Source organism: Cyprinodon tularosa, unplaced genomic scaffold (assembly GCF_016077235.1).
Source record: "Cyprinodon tularosa strain WSP-4 unplaced genomic scaffold, ASM1607723v1 ctg796, whole genome shotgun sequence".
Lineage (NCBI taxonomy): Eukaryota > Metazoa > Chordata > Actinopteri > Cyprinodontiformes > Cyprinodontidae > Cyprinodon > Cyprinodon tularosa.
Window position 1 is genome coordinate 572,270 of NW_024039558.1, and position 16,933 is coordinate 589,202.

At 44.2% G+C, this 16,933-nt stretch overlaps 1 protein-coding gene across 1 annotated transcript in view; it reads right to left on the reverse strand.

The window, feature by feature from the left end:
- Nucleotides 1-16,170, reverse strand: part of plxna3 (plexin A3) — a 126,894-nt gene extending 110,724 nt beyond the window's left edge. Inside the window, exon 1 of the mRNA XM_038271217.1 lies at nucleotides 15,919-16,170. The gene's annotated coding sequence lies outside the window, so the exon portion shown is untranslated. The remainder of the gene's footprint in view (nucleotides 1-15,918) is intronic.
- Between the last annotated feature and the right edge of the window lie 763 nt (nucleotides 16,171-16,933).

A 16,933-nucleotide genomic window follows, 5' to 3' on the forward strand; every position in this document is an offset into this window, starting at 1 on the left:
TCTATTAGGCCAGAGGTAACCAGTTAAAAACCAGTGGGTCCGAATAAAGAAAATCAACCAGTAAAGGAGACGTTTTTAATTATAATCTGTTACTTTAAACAGAATTTAACACTGAAATAAAATGAGGCGTTTATGGATCCATGTTATACATTGACTTTTTAAGTAGAAAATATAAAAAAAAATATTTTTTTACCTTTTATAATCAAAAGTATTTAAGTAGAGAACAAAAATCGTTCAGTTTGGTTTATAGATAATTTCCTGATTCCCATATTTTCTCAAACCCCTGAACTGAGCGTTTGTTATTTTCTTTCTTTTTTCTGTCTTAATGTTGGCAGTGGGCTTTAGGCTGCCCTGCAAGGCTTTAAACCTGAGTTTAACCGGAGACTAAGCCATTCTCAAGCACATATCAAGGAGCTCATTTTGAGCCTGGATCCAGATTTATTGTTGATTCTGTTCATGGTGGAGAATCCTGCTTCACAGCAGCAGGTTGAGCCAAACATCCTCTAAATGTGCAGGGTCATCTTTGAGCACGCCATTTCACTTTTCTTTCACCAGTTCACCGCAGTTCTTCCAGCAGTCCACACTTTCTCTGCTCTCTTTTTCTCATGGTCTTCTCCTTCTTTCCCATCGCCCGGCTTGCCACAGGTTTGCCTGCTGTGTCTAAAAGTAGCAGCAGCAGCAACCCAGACTGACAGCTCATTGGCTCATTTGGATCACGTGCAGCTTGGAGCCGGACGCTCCCCAGGGCTTTACCGTATTAACAGGAGAAGAGGCACAAGTGAAATTAGACACTGTTGTCGTTCAAAATCAGTAATTTATAAATGTTTTAAATCCGTTTGGGTCCGGATCTGGACCCAATTAGTGAGATAATTTACACTGAAAAAAAAGAAAAAAAAAACAACTGCATAACAACTGCTTATTTCAAGTGTAAATTATCTAATTAACTTATTCTAAGAGTAAAAATACTCATTCTATTGGCAAACTTACTTATTTTCCTGCTCAAATTAAGAGTAAATTCACTTAATTTAAGGCATTTTCACTTATTTCTAGATCATTTTTTCAGTGTACTGCGACATGTAGGAGCTTCGTTGTTGGTGCAGAATAAAAACATATTTAATGTAAAAATTATGGTTTTATCAATGTTGGCGGGTCCAGAAACAGGATTTATGCAACAGCAGAATAACGGGTTAAAGTCATGTGACACGTTAGAAGCTCCACGATGGAGCTGAGGAACAGCTTCTCAGCGTTATGTTTATGATTTAAGCCCAGCTCATGACATCAGCGAGGAACCGTGAGGAAGGACAAAGGAAGAGGAAGCAGGAAGCTTCCTTCCGTGAGGAAGGACAAAGGAAGAGAAAGCAGGAAGCTTCCTTCCGTGAGGAAGGACAAAGGAAGAGAAAGCAGGAAAATTCCTTCCGTAAGGAAGGACAAAGGAAGCAGGAAGCTTCCTTCCATAAGGAAGGACAAAGGAAGCAGGAAGCTTCCTACCGTAAGGAAGGACAAAGGAAGCAGGAAGCTATCTGCCGTAAGGAAGGACAAAGGAAGCAGGAAGCTATCTGCCGTAAGGAAGGACAAAGGAAGAGGAAACAGGAAGCTTCCTACCATAAGGATGGACAAAGGAACAGGAAGCTTCCTACCGTAAGGAAGGACAAAGGAAGAGGAAGCAGGAAGCTTCCTTCCATGAGGAAGGACAAAGGAAAAGGAAGCAGGAAGCTTCCTTCCGTAAGGAAGGAAAAAGGAAGAGGAAGCTTCCTTCCATAAGGAAGGAAAAAGGAAGAGGAAGCTTCCTTCCATAAGGAAGGACAAACGAAGCAGGAAGCAGGGAGCCTCCTACCGTAAAGAAGGACAAAGGAAGCAGGAAGCTTCCTACCGTAAGGAAGAACAAAGGAAGCAGGAAGCTTCCTACCGTAAGGAAGAACAAAGGAAGCAGGAAGCTATCTTAATTCACTTAATTTAAGGCATTTTCACTTATTTCTAGATCATTTTTTCAGTGTACTGCGACATGTAGGAGCTTTGGTGTTGGAGCTGCTATGATTTAAGGAGGACCGGCCCACCAGGGTATCACAGATTACCGGTCCCAGCCTGGGCCTCCTTAATGTTTGGTTGTCCGATCAGAATCGACCCAGAGTGGTTCTACCATGGACCCAGAACATGAAGAAGCTTCAGGGAATGATAGAAGAACATGTTTCATCTTCGCTTTGACTTCAACCCGCTGTGGTTCTGACATCACCTCAGCTGGTTGCATTAGAGGGGAATCCTCCCGGTTCTGGGAGATGTCACCTAGGAGCACTCTGACCTCTGACCTTTCCCCTCTGGACCTGACGTCACAGCAGCCGTCTGTGACGGACCTCCATGGCCCATCTGGCCCGGCTCTAATCTCTGAGCATCTCGTTATCGGACCTGCCTGAAGCCGCCGGCAGCAGGAAGCTGCAGCACAAAGAGGCTTTGTTGGCGGCCCCACAGAGAGGGTTTCATTTTTATAATATAAAGAAAAAAAAAAAAAAAGAGACGAATATTTAAGAATAAACGAAAGTATAATAAAACAGGAGACAAACCATCCCTTTATCACCAAACCGCATAAAATGACCCAGAAGAACCTTTAGATCCGACTACAGAGAGGAGTTAACTCAAAGGCTCCGCAGAGCCCAATAAGAGAGACGTATAACTTTAATTTAGCTTAAAGATTCGCTTTAATTTAGCAAATATTCTTAAAGTGACAGCTCCGATTTAATCTGCTGCTAAATACACCTGCTGTTCTGTCAGATCAGCATACCTATGGTCAATACAACGCACAAGACGTCAGATTGGTTTATCCCTTTACACAATAAGGAAAAAATAAAACTCAAAAAAATAGATTTATGTTTAAATCCAAAGCAAAGAGTTAGCTCCTGGAAGTAGCGTAGGATCCCATTTCTGCTGCAGATCGGGAACAGAGTCATAAAACAGAAAGGATTTTAAGGAATTTATTTTCTCAGGAAATACATAATTAACCTTTAACACATTATATTTTAGTACGTTTACTATTTTTGGGGAGGGAAAAACATAGTTTAGGTCATTTAACAAAATAAAATCGAGGGTAACCCGGATGTATATCTGGATGCTTAAATGAGCCGATGGAGCAGAACGGATCTTGTTTCTGGGACGGATCGGGCTCTCTGTAATTACAATCCTCAGCCGCTAACAGTTAGCATGGTGGCCATGCTGCCTTCACTGTCCGTATGTAAACCTGAGCGTCGCCGGGTTAAAGATGGCTGCAGCTCCAGGCAGAACTCTCTGGAGATGCTGGACGGTTCTGACTCAGCTGCTATTGACAGAGATCCTGATCGTTCTACGCAGCAAGATCACATGATATGCAGCCGCCGCGCTCCCATTGGCTCCTTTCTCACGGTGCGGTATCGGCTGTTGATCAAGTCCCAGTGCTGTATCTGGTGTTTGTCACAGCGCGCTATTATCCAAGTCATCTTGAAAACATTCTTCTTCCAAATGTTGGCTACATATTACGGGTTTTTTCTGGCCTGGTTCTGCTGGAGGTTTCTTCCTGTTCAAAGGGAGTTTTTCCTCTCCACTGTCGCTACAAGCATGCTTAGTGTGAGGGATTGCTGAAGAGTCAATGAGTCGATGCAATCAGCTGGTTTTCCTTAGATAGAAAACTTTGAATCAATCTGACTGGATGATCTGGTGAACTGGAAAGTGACCTGAGATGACCTGATGTGAATTGGAGAAATAAACTGAATAGAATAGAAATGGGGGGGGGGGGGGGGGGGGGGGGGGGGGGGGGGGTTGTTCTCACACCTGGGGTCGTTTCCTGTTTGGACACAGAACGCTCAAATAAAACAAACGTTGCATCATTTTTCAGGTACCAGACACCAAAATAAAGCCCACAGAAATCCTCCTCCATAACGGAGTGAGACCTCTGACTGTGAGCGGATCTTTGAAGCATCAACCTTGAACGGACGCCGCCGTCCTTCATCGTCACCATTTCACCCAGCAGCTCCCGGGATGGTTGATGGAGCTAAAATCTGACTCTGTTTATCTGGGAAGCTCTGGTTCTCCTGAACAGAGTTTGTTTAACTAAAGTCTGATGGTCGCCGCGGTAACCACTCAGGGTCAGACATGTTTAGATGTTCAGAGTGTCTGGTTTCCATCAGCTGATCCATTAAAGCACCATCCACATCTCTCACACAGGGGGGAGGGGGGGTGTCAGCGTCTCCCTCTAATGCAGGAACAGAGCGATGGATGCGTGGAGCCTCAGACGTGTGGTAATAACACATCCCTCCGCTAAGCTAACATCACCGCAGGCCAAAAGAAAACCGTCTCTTCTATCGGATCCGTTTCTATCAGACCCGTTCGCTCCTTAAATCATTTACTGCAGAAAGACGGTCACAGGAGAGATGAATACGCCGCAGCTAGCTGCTAATGTAGCTAATTTATGTTTAAATATTTAGCAGAAATATGTTGCAGTTCATGATGGGGTTTAGCATCTAAAGGCTAACGTAAGCGGGCCAGTGTAGACGAAAAAATACCGAGGCTAAAAATGGTTCCCAGTCCGAGCCTGGCTGCAGGTAACTCATCTTATTCACTACATCTTCCTAGTTATCAGAGAAACATACATTTTACTTTATCTATGAGCCGATCATTGCTTTCAAAGTAACAGGGCTCGGGATCCGCGTTGCATTGTGGGACGTGGCGGCCATGTTGATTGCTACGCGAACGTTAACATAGCTCTGATACAACGTTGTTGTTGAATGAAGAGACGTAGAAGTAGAGAGAAAAACGCTTTATCTCTGACGCTTGGTCTCCGTGGTTACGCCTCCAGGCAGGATAGCGGTGGAAAGTTAACCCATTTTCTATGTTTCCATGGCGATCATGTGTTGAGCTGTTACAGCCCACAATACAGCAACGGTTTACCATGGATGAAACCAAGTTAAGGTGAAATTAATCAAATTAAAACATGGCTGAGAGGGAGTACAGTACGCGGTAGTCTGAGCCGCGGTAAAGGAGGCATTCAACATGGCGGCCACGCAAAGTAATTACGTCATGACGCCCAAGCCCTACTGAGACAGCAGAATCAATCAAATAAAGCCGTAAAATAAAACATTCTGATTTTTTCATATTTTTTACTTTAAAACCAGCAGCAGATTTATCCAGTTCTTTCCTAGTGGAGCAAACTACTTCCTGGTATTCCCCCCCCCACAGAGAGCAGCAGTGACAGACTGGAGCTGGAGGTAAGGGAGGATGATGAACAGTCCTAAGACTAAATTAAAACCTCTGCAAATTATTCCTTATTCCATCGTTTGTTAACATTATTTCCTCTCATTTCCATTTTGACTTAAAAAAAGCTTCCATTCTTTAACCTGCGTTAAATCCGATCCCTCAGTGGCTGCAGGGTCATTTCAAAGAAAGGTTCCGATTTATTTACGTCAGCAGCCGCCGCTCTGCTCTGTCCACGCAGTGAGGATTCACCGCCGCCCGCTTCCCCGTGCCGTCTGCATAGCAGTACTACGTACGCAAACTATTCGAAAAAGGTTAAAAACAATCCACTGCACTTTATTTCCCAGTTTGAAGACGTTTCACTTCCCATCCAGGAAGCTTTTTGTTCTAAATTCAAAATATCAGAAGACAGACTTATTTTGTCATTTTGTTTACACCACTATAAACAAAAAGAAATTTCATTATTTCATTTTTTTAAAGTGCAGCCTTGAAAACAGTAAAAAGTACAGAAAAAAAGTAATATAAACATATGAGTGTATATTTACTGTTGTAAAATTTACATTTTTTGATAATAACATATAATAAAATAACCCATTTTATATAACATTCAGCAGTCTAATGGCAGCGGGGAAGAAACTGTTGTGGAATCTGCTGAACCTGCATCGGATGCTTTGAAGTCTGTTCCCAGAGGGCAGCAGGGAGGACAGTCAATGGGAATTGAAGGGAATTGCTGGCCTGGCATGGGAGTTTTTTGCGATCATTGCACTCACCCGGCGCAAAAAAAAAATCTATTTATCACTCAAAATTACTTTAAAATCACCGACATTCGCTGAAAACGACCCACAAGCGTTGCCGCTGCCATCTTTGTTGTTTTGTACACATTCTCGCATGATTTGAAAAAGCCGCGTGATTTTCCGCTAGATGACGTGATTCAGCTCTTGGGGAGAGAATTCTGCAGAGCAGCAGCTGGATGATGAATTTAATCTATACTATAATACACGCTAGATTAAAAATGATCAGTCAGGGATTAGGAAAATAATAATAATTATATGTGCACAGTGTAAATATTTCTATCATATGGCAGCCTTCTGTACAGTGATGCAGGTCATACATTAAAAAATGTTCATTAATTTTTTTCTCTTAGACATTGGAGTGGTGCATTTAAATGTTATAGAGCTAAACCTGTTAGATTGGTGAGTAGTAGTAGTGTAAGTTTTTAACCTGTCAAGTTTTTTTTAGATTTTTAACATTACAATTTATATTTTTCCAAGCACACAACAGTTTAAAGCAAAGTTTAGTTTGAAAAGAATGTGCAGGAAGGATTGAAAAGCATGTTAACACGGTAATGTAGGCTGGAGTTCATTATCTGACGCATGCAGATACACACCAGGAACCTGGAAACTTAAAAAATACTGAATTACAAAGAACATTTAAAAAACAAACATGTTTCATTGATATATATACAAAAATGAATGTTAGGAACTATATTTATCAAACATTATACTGGGCACGTAAAAATTGTTTCTGGGCAAATGAAATGTGAAAGTCAGTGGCCCAAAGGGCAAGTGGTAAAAATCCTAAACGTCGACCGCTGGAGTTGCAATGATAGCGGGAAAGAATCATGCAGAAATATAGAGTTGATTCCTTCCCGCTGTCATCGTAACCCCTTTACAGGGGAACAGAAGACCCCGCCTATTCATCCAGGCCAACAATTCCCTCTAACGACCCTCCTTTCAGAGACATAGACAGGTATGGGGCATTGCAGGCTAACAAAGAAGCCAAACCACCCCCATTCCAAAGGGGGGGACCCGTTCATCCGTTTCTATTTGCATGTTTTCTAAACTAAAACCAGGCTTTGTTGGGCTGCTGGATAAAACCTGGAACTAAACGCTATTTCTGACATTTGGAATTGAAAAATCTTCCTGGATGGAAGAGAAACGTCTTCAAACTTGGAAACAAAGTCCATTGGATTGATTTTTTAACTTTTTTAGATGACTATGACTAAGAATCTTCCCCATCATGCTACATAAATCCCCCGCCGTGGGTCTAAATGCACCGTCCTGCTTCGGCACGGCTGATTTCCATCGTTATCCGATTAACGAGCTTTAGCTGAACTGCAATCGTCAGAATATGAATCTAAAAACCCAGTCAGTCAGTTAAGATAAAATACATCATCAATCATAATCAATTACAAAGCCAATTTTAAAAAGCTTTAGAGCTTAGAGACGGGGCAGAGGGAACACAATCAACTTAAGATACACGTTCAATCAGATTGATTCTGCTGTTTTCAGACGGACAGCTCGGCTCCCTGCTGCCCTCCACCTGAAAAGGCCACAGCTCTGTTTTTTATCAGCCTGCCATAAAAACAGCCTTTATCTTTGGAAAATAGGCATAAATCCCGGACTAAAGAGTGTGAAATAACAGCTCCAGGCAGAACAACAGGCTAAACACTGATAAAAAGAAGGTCTTAATGTAGGTGAACTGATGAAAGTTCTAATCCCATTAGAGCAGAATAAAAGGAGGACGTCTTTCACCTTTACCTGTCCTGCTTCGGATCGTTAATGAATGAAACTAATGGAGCTAAAAAGGCCGTCTGCTTCCTAAACCGCAGAGGATTTCATTCCCGCCATCAGAACAAGCGTGTGGTTTACCAGAATCGCTCACACAGATCTGGAAATGTGGGCTTTCTGACTGACCTGACCTCTGACCTCACGCTACGTTCAGACCGCAAGCAGAAGGTTTACATGCAACGTCAATGGTTGACGCTTCAAGGCGCAGCAAAAGGGACATAGATAGGCAGGAATAACAGGGTAACAAAGGACCCCCACTCCAAAGTTTGAATTGAAAAAGCTTCCTGGATGGGAAGAGAAACGTCTTGGGGGTCGTTTGGCTTCCTTGTTAGCCTGCAAGGCTCCATACCTGTCTGTCTATGTTCGAAAACCTGGGCTGCATCCTTCCAAGTCCTTGAAAATAAGGAGACCGGAAGAATTTTGGCTGTGAATTCGAACAGGTCTACCCTTCGGCGGGTTCTACCGCCATAAGCTCTGTTGCTTAGCAACCGTGAAAGTTGACACTCAAAGCAGGAAAGGAATGAATACCGAAGTTTTCAAAACTGTTTGTTTGTTTATTTATTTACTTATTATTATAAAGTGAACAAAGACTCACAAGAATCCAGAGTGGAATAAAGGTTCCAACCAACTCTTCACTATTATGTTATTCTTATACATTTTCAATCATCTTTCTGCTGCTGATAATTTGCCCATTGTGGGACAATAAAGGGATTTTCTATTCTATAAAAGGGGTAGAAAGATGTAAATCTAAACAGTATCTATAAAAATATATCTGCAAAATCTCTAATATTCAACAACAAAAAATTCTTAGTTAAGCATATTGTGCGAAACAGCAATAAAAAAAATTAAACTCCTATCAGATTTATAGTCCCCACCCTGCAGATCTATTAGAATCTGTCCTTAAATTACAGCCAAACCCATTTACACAGTAACGGATAAAAACCTTTAGATAAAGCAAACATTACCGCCACATATCTGACTCTATAACCATTAACTATTCACTGACTGGATTATATTAAACTGCACTTCCAATTTTCACCACTGTTCGGCGCCAAGTAACCTTTCCTCTGATCACAGCTTGCTTGGTCTCGCAATGAATCCTGGGATATCCAAGAATACCGAGGATACATCAGACCCGTCCTTCAAATCGGGGAAAAAGAAGGACGCATTTTAAGGCGGCATAACGAGGAGTCTTGTAATCCGACCAGACCTCGGCGCCGCGCTATGACGTAATCGGCCTTCGAATCTGTCCTTCTGAGGACGCGTCCCAGGATTTCAAACAGAGCGTCTGTCTCTGAAAGGGGGGGGGTCGTTAAAGGGAATAGTTGGCCTGGCTGAACAGGCGAGGTCTTCTGTTCTCCTGTAAAGGGGTTGGGTCTGCGATGATAGCGGGAAGAAATAAACTCCATGCTGCATTGGAGGTTTTTGAAAGCTTAAATCTTAGTCCCCCCCCCGCTTTAAGGTTGATTTTTCTTTCCTAACATAGATGCTTCCTTCACGCTTCTCTCAAACCTCTTAATTTCCCTATTTAAGGTGGAGACGATCAGGGGGAGGAGTCAGTCAGCGGCTCAGCAGCCATAAACCTCTAATCCTTGAACCACTTCTGGACCGGGCTGAAGTTCTGAAGCTTCCTGGATACTACTGGATCTCAGAAAGACGATCCAGAACCAGAACTATGTAGAACTGTTCAGATTCTCGGACCTCGGCTTCAGAAGAACAGCTTCGACCCGACAGAACCCTCTGATTAAACCTCACACTATTGACCATCAGGTAAACCCAGTTGGGTTCTGGTTCTGACTGGTTGGAGTCCTACGGGGTCCAGCTCATGGTGCAGACTGCAGACCGTTGGCCTGGTTACAGGAAGGATGAGGCAGAGGAGAAAAGCAGAACCAGTTCTGGTCTCTGTTGGACCCACTTCCCTGCAGCTCTGATCTTTGCCAGTTTTCTGTTTTAAATGTCTCTTTTAATGTGGTGTATCTTAGCAACCGCTGCCGTCTCCACAGCGAGTGTTTAAGAGTCAGCTTTCAGCGCCGGGCCCACAGCGCCAGCAGATACAGTAAGACCGGGCTCCAAAATAGCAGCCAGGAGAGGAGAAGCTGGTAAATAAGGAGAATGGAAGGAGATTCCTGAGGAGCATCGGGTTCCTCCCAGCTGGGCTTCACCCTGAGGAGGAGCAGCCGGACCGAGCCGAGCCGAGCCCGGCGGTCCAGGGAGCATTCCTTTGGCCCGCCAGCTGCACGGCCGTACCGCACGCTCTGCAGGGTTCGAGCAGGGAGGCGAGCCCGCGCTCTGAGGAATAAAACACGTGCAGCTGCAGAGCCGTGCAGAACGCTGCAACAGTTCACTGCAAGTTCAGCTCAGAGCGCAGATGTTCCTGCATTCAGAACCGCAAACAGTCGCAGCTTCAGAGAACGGGTCCACAGAAAGCAGCCTGTCCATTTACCTCAGATCAGGGGGAGGAGGAACGCTGCTGAAGGTTCTGATCAACCCACTGGAACTAAAGTAGGAGTCTAAACAGAACCAATGAGAGGACAAAAAACTCTAGAACCAGGAACCCAGATTCACACAGAACCAGCAGGAAGACTTTTATTGTGAAAGGTCTGCAGCAGGTGAGGCAGAAAAGCTTCTTGTTCCAGCCTAAACAGACACTTCCCAGCATGCATTGCAGGTCCCCTTCTGCATTGGTCCAGCGTCACACCCAGACATTCTAACCCAGAAGACAGACCAGACCCCCCCTGCATTAGCTAGGCTCACAGGCAACACAGGTTGCGGGTTAAATTACCCCCCAAAAGCCAAACTAACACCCAGAATCTGACCCTGAAGAAACCGGGATCAACTGAGCACAGAACCAGGAGCCTGACCTGCAGCGAACCGTCTGCTAGATGCTGAGATCCACCAGAACCACCAGAACCTAAAGCACCTGATGGGGGGGGGGGGATCCAGCTGTGACCCGCTCTATAACAACTTAAATCTGTTCCTCCCAGATCAGCTTTTAAGGATGAGTCATCTATTAATAAATTCATCTATTGATGATCTTAATCGATGATTATTTGATCTTTTCATCATCTTTAGGTTAAATATTTTTTACAATATGCCAAATAAAAAAAAAAGAACATATTTTACCAATTTATTTTGCCATTTGTATTAAATATTGAAAATAAACAAATATTAACTCATTTATCAACTTATAGATTAAAAATAAGAACCTTTTAAGTAACGGAATAAAAAAGAAAAATAATATCTGTGAAACTTCTGATTTCCAATCAACATAGACGTAGATCTATCATTACCAGACAGGGTATGTCGCTCCAACATGCTGTCAGACTGTTTAGCTTCCTTCCAATGTAGCGGATGCTAACTGTGAGCTAGCTCTCTGTTTTTAGTCTAATCCACCAATCAGAGACTTTGTTCTGTTAGAGTTTTTAAACCGGTGGTTCTGGTTGCTCTCAGAGGAACGTTAGAACTCTGCTCCATGAAGGTCATGATCTGATCCAAGGTTTATACAGAAATAGGTAACTCTTATTTAATGCTTTTTAAAACTCTTTCAAATAATTTTACATGTATTCTAAACTTCCTTAAGAAGATTTTAAGACGTAGCACTAAAAATAAAGTTGAACATAACAGGAAAGATTTGAAAAAAGTGAAAACAAAAACTCATTCTAGAAAAATGACACTGAATGTCAAAAAGTACAGTTTATGGTAGAAACGCTACTAATGATTCATTCTTTTAGAAAACGAATGCATCTGTCTGGTTTGCTTTCCATTCCCGTTCTGACTCAACATTTTCAGTTCAATTGATTTGACCCTGTTCCTCTTTCTAATGCTACGTTCAGACCGCTAGCAGCAGAAGCTACAGGTTTCCATGCAAAGTCAATGGTTGACCTGCATCAAGGTGCAGCAAAAGGTCCTGCAGCGCTTTTAGAGCAGCGACTCATCAGCTTCTGAGCATCTGAGGCGCGCAATGCGCTTCACAAGCAGCAGCTGCTGGAATTGGAAAAATGTAACTAGCTGCTGGATGCGCCGCATCAACCAATGAGAGAAGCTGATCTGGGAGCTGGCAGGGAGTCAGACACAGCACTGCTGATGCAGAGCGCTATGATCACTCCTCTGAAACAGTTTAACGCCTAAATTAACTTCAAATGTGCAAACCTGCCAGATAAATATGTTTGATTTTAGTATCCTGGTGCCTGCAGTTTGGATTACGTTCATGAAAAACGCCTTCAGCCACAAAGAGTAGCGGAAAACCGCGAAGAGGTGAGCGGGCCTGAGGCAGCTGCTGCTGGGGATTCCCAGTGACAGCGCAGCGCCGGTATGTGGGCGTCTGAGCGGCTCTTTGAAGGCAGGATGGTAATCTGGATGAACTGACTGCACAGACCATGTTTTCAGGAGGACTTTCTCACTTCAACATAGATTCTAACTACTTTCTACCCGCTGATCACAGCTAATATAGCCGCCATTGTTCCAGGCAGAGAAAGGATAGGGTAGCTCCGCCCACCACGCATCAGACCCACTTTTAGGCTGCGCAGCTGGAGCAGCAAAGATGCTTGAGCCGCACGTCAGAACTAAACTGGTTAGGGATGCACGATATTGGGATTTTGGCCGATATCCGATATGCCGATATTTTAAAACTCATGTAGCCGATAACCGATATCGATACCGATGTTAAAGCCGGACAAAAATAAGTAGTCATTGAAAATAGCAGTTTTTTTATCCATTTCTGACACTTTGAAAAATAATATACTCAAATATATTTTCATATGCTGATATCAAATAGATTTTTTTAAAACGCGGTATCGATCTATTTTACTTTCAAAATCTGGTGAAATTTCATCGTTCTGTTACAAACTCTCGTGATATTTTGCAAATTCTTGTGAGATTTTGTTAGTAAAATAGATCGATACCGCGTCAATATATCAACATATAAAAATATGGCAACATTTGGTGAATTTTCGGGGGATTTCGTAGCATAACGATGACATATAGCAATATTTCATTAGTAAAAGAGATTGATATGGTGTTTTTAAATGGCAATATATCAGCATATGAAGATATTGGGATATTTTAATGGATCAATATTTTTTCCCTCGTCTTTAGAAGTTTTTAAGTCTGTAAAAAAGAAGTTTTTGAGGAAGAAGAAGAAGTAGTATTTTTTTTTTTTTTAGACTTTAGAAACTCAGAAGCTGATCAAATATCGGGTTAAATATCGGTGGGGTGGCCGATGTCCGATATTCAGTTTTAAGGCCGATACCGATAGGGGGCCGATTATATCGTGCATCCCTAAAACTGGTACAAGCATCTAAAATGCAGCAGCAGGCGCGTTTCTGCTGCTCCTGCTGTGTGCGATCTGAACGTAGCACTAGAGTATTGGATTCTGTTAGCATTGAGTCATAACTATGCTATTTTCACAGTTGAAACATTTGGCTAGTTCTGGGAACAATACCTGGAAAAATTCGGATAGATCTTCATTAGAAGTGTATGAGGGGGTGTTTCACGGCCAGGCTTTTAACTAGCAATGAGTACATGACGCCGATCCTGTGGCGACGTTTGGCCAAATATGTGGCGTAACGTCACTGGTATGAACAGGGCCTGAGCAGATCTGGTTCCTACGGTGGACTCTGCATCCATTCATTGTTCTGCTCTGGAATTACTTCCTGCAGCGCCCTCTAGTGCAGGGGTCGTCAATGTTTTCCGGGCCAAGGACCCCAAACTGATGGCGATGGAGCGGGGACCCCCCTAATTATATATATGGTGAGAAATAGTGTTCTATCAAACTGGTCCTATAGTCACTCTATTACAGATGGAATAATGTAACTAAAGTAATCCCTCCCTGGGATTATTAAAGTATTTCTGCTTCCTGGTTGATGGAAACGGTGTCCAGCTTGAGTCCATTTATCTGTTTACTACAGTCTGTTGAATTCATGTTAATGTGGATTTAAAGACATTTCAATTAGTGGAAAAAATTGCAGGAAGGGAATATAAAAAAAAATTGTTTAATCAACCAAAACTTTCACGACCCCCATGCAGTACCTCCGTGGACCCCCTAGGGGTCACGGACCCCCTGTTGAAGACCTCTGCTTCAGTGGATGACGGCAACACAACAACAACAAATTAACGGATGGAACAAGTTTTGATCAAATAAACCATTAATGGACGATTCATCCTAAATGGCTTCATTGTTTACGTCCCTGGAAGGTATGGGTTTTTAAAAGCAAACTTTGTTTTTCAGCAAGAAAAGGTCAAATCACTTCTATTTTCATGTTTTATGGACATCTAAAGAGCAGGACCCTTATGAAAGCATCGTGTTCACGTGTGACGAAGGTTCCACACATCATGATTTCAGCGATAAGATGCGGCCCTTCACCCCCTCCCTGAGCGAACCACATCCTGCGGAGGCGTGGAACCACATGACCTGAAATGATCGTGGAGATTAATCGGGTGATAACAGGACGGTCGTCTTGACGATGGCAGCTTCTTCCGCTTCACACCCGCTCTGAAAGCCGGTGTCAGCGATAACAGAGGTGGGTTCACTTTAACCCCCCCCCCATGGCTGCCTGAGTCCCACAGGGAGGGGAGGACGGCGCCCTGGGCTGAGCTGTAGTAGCTCTGCAGGTACGCCGTCGGTCATATGCTGAAGGTTCTGGTTGTTCTAGCCCTACCAGCTGCAGCATCAGGTATGCAGATATGCAGCGTTTGGATCCATAATCAGAAGATTAAGCAACCTGCATTCACAGCTCGCCCTCTCAGACGCTCCTCTTTATATTTCCAACACGTTCCCGTCCTGAATGCCGCCGTCAGGTCCCCAAAACCGCTGCAACACGTGCAGCATTAAAGCCCAACGCAGTGGAGGAGACCACTTTAGAAAAACATTAATGAACTCATCGCCTCCTTTAAGGGCCCAGGACCCAGAGCCGGCCTGAAGGTTCTGCTCTGAGGTTAGAAGCAGCAGATCCTCCTGCAGGATGGACCGTTAACTGGTTCAACTGGTTCGTTCATCAGCTGATGATGCAGTTAAGTTTAAACTGTTTTAATGTGAAGAACTAAAATCACAAAGGAATCTAAACCTTTGATTAACGGGCCTCCCAGAATATTCTGGTAGCAACTGGTTATGGATCCCAACCAAACAGGTCTGATGGGAAGCTGGAGGAGGAAGAGCTGGAGGTCTTCCTCCTCTGATGATGATTCATGGAGCCGATTATTGATCCAATTATTGATCCTGCACTGCAAGAATTGGAAATCTAAGTTATTTTTCTTTAAATAAGAGAATATGATTGATACATGTTACCAATGGAATCAGAACATTTACAATTAAAATAAGAAAAAACAACTGCAGTCTCTTATTTAATGTGCATAATATCTAATTATCTAATTTTATACTCATTTTAAGAGTAAAACTGCTCGTTCCATTGGTAGATTATCTCATGAACCTGCTGAAATTAAGGGGAAATAATCTTAATTTCAGCCATTCTGACTCATTTTTTGGTTGTTTTTTCAGTGTCTCTAATCCCATCAGGATCAATCAGTGGAATCGGACTCTGATCTGGACTCGGTTCCCTGACCGAATCACTGAACGGTTCACTTTCATGCTGAATATATTACTGAACTACTTCCTGTTGATTGATTAAAACTGATCCGGATCATTCTTGATCGATCCGGATCATCGATCCGAATCGATTCCCTGATGAGGCATCGATCAGATCCGGACATGGAGGGACGCGCTGATCGGAACCAGAACCCGCGCGTGGCGCGTGGACCTGGGCTCAGAGGGCAGACCCACCCGGACCAGGCGGTTCGGATACGTTCGATCCGGTTCTGCTGCGGGTCGGACCGTCCTCCTGACCCCCCCTCTTTGTTCTTCCTTAATGGATCAGCGTCTGGAGCCCCCCCCAAATGAAAAACACGCTCACCCTGAAAGAACCGAACCCCGTGGTTCTGAACCCACCGTGGGAGGGGGGTAGCATCACTCCCCCCTCCCCCAGGAAAACGGTGGGAAAAGGGGGAAAATTTCCACAGAGCAGAAACTGCGCGAGGCGTTTTCCCCCCCAAACACCCACCCCCCCACACCGCCGAGCCCCTGAACCTGATCCCCATCCAGCCCGAACCCGGACAGCATCCGGACCCCCCCGCCGCGCGGACCTACCTGCACGAGCACGCGCAGAAAAGTCCAATCAGGTATTTAAATCCAAAGAGCCACGCGCCTCTCCTCCTGCTGCTGCGGAGCTCCAACCTGGGGGGGGAGGGGGGGTCCGGACCGTAATAATCTGGAACCGAAGGAATAATAATCCAGCCTTGGGGTTCAGAGCCACGGCGCTCCTCCAGCCTGCATCGGCTCAGCTTGGTTCGGCTCGGCTCTCTGCTCCTCCTGCCCCCCCTTTCCCAAAGTGGACCGTACCACCATCAATCCGTCCGGGGGGGGGGAGCGCGTGCACACACCGCCACCTAAACCAATGAAAACTCTTTAATCACATCAGAGCGCGATCCGAGGAGACCGCGTGCACGCCTGATAGATCGTGTCAATGAGTAAAGCGCGTGCACGTGCAATAACCCCTCCCCCCAAACATCTACTACTTGGTTGAGTCCAGCTCCTTAATCTGCTGTTTTTCCTCCTCCCTGATCCAGATGTGGAGACGGAGAGACACTCGGGGGGAGAGAGGGGGGGAGCTGCATGTAAAACACTGAGGGGGGAGGGGATGGGTGGGGGGGGGGTAAAGGTGGAGAGAAAGCAGGAGGTGCTGGAGATTCAGACTTTATCACCTCAGGAGTTTAACCTGCAAACATTGATTTGATAAAGAGAAGAGAGTCTGGAGCTCTGGTTTAAGAAAGAGGCCCCTGAGCTGAACTAAGGGCCCCAGACTAAACCAGGAGCCACAGACTGGGAGTAAACCAGTCAGAGACCCAGACTATCAACAACCCAATCATTCAAACATGATCTTTCACGGCATCAGAGAAAAGGTTTAGTTAAACTAAAAAAAAATCAAATAAAAACACAGCGAACATAGAAACACAGATTTCCTACAGGCCACATTAATTCTATTCAGTTTGTTACAGGTGGTATGGTGGGCGTGGTCCAAGCAGTATAAAAGCGGAAGCTGCAAACTTTCTTAAAAGGTGTCAGTTTCCATGGGACGCCAGGACGTATCTGGGTTCCACACGTA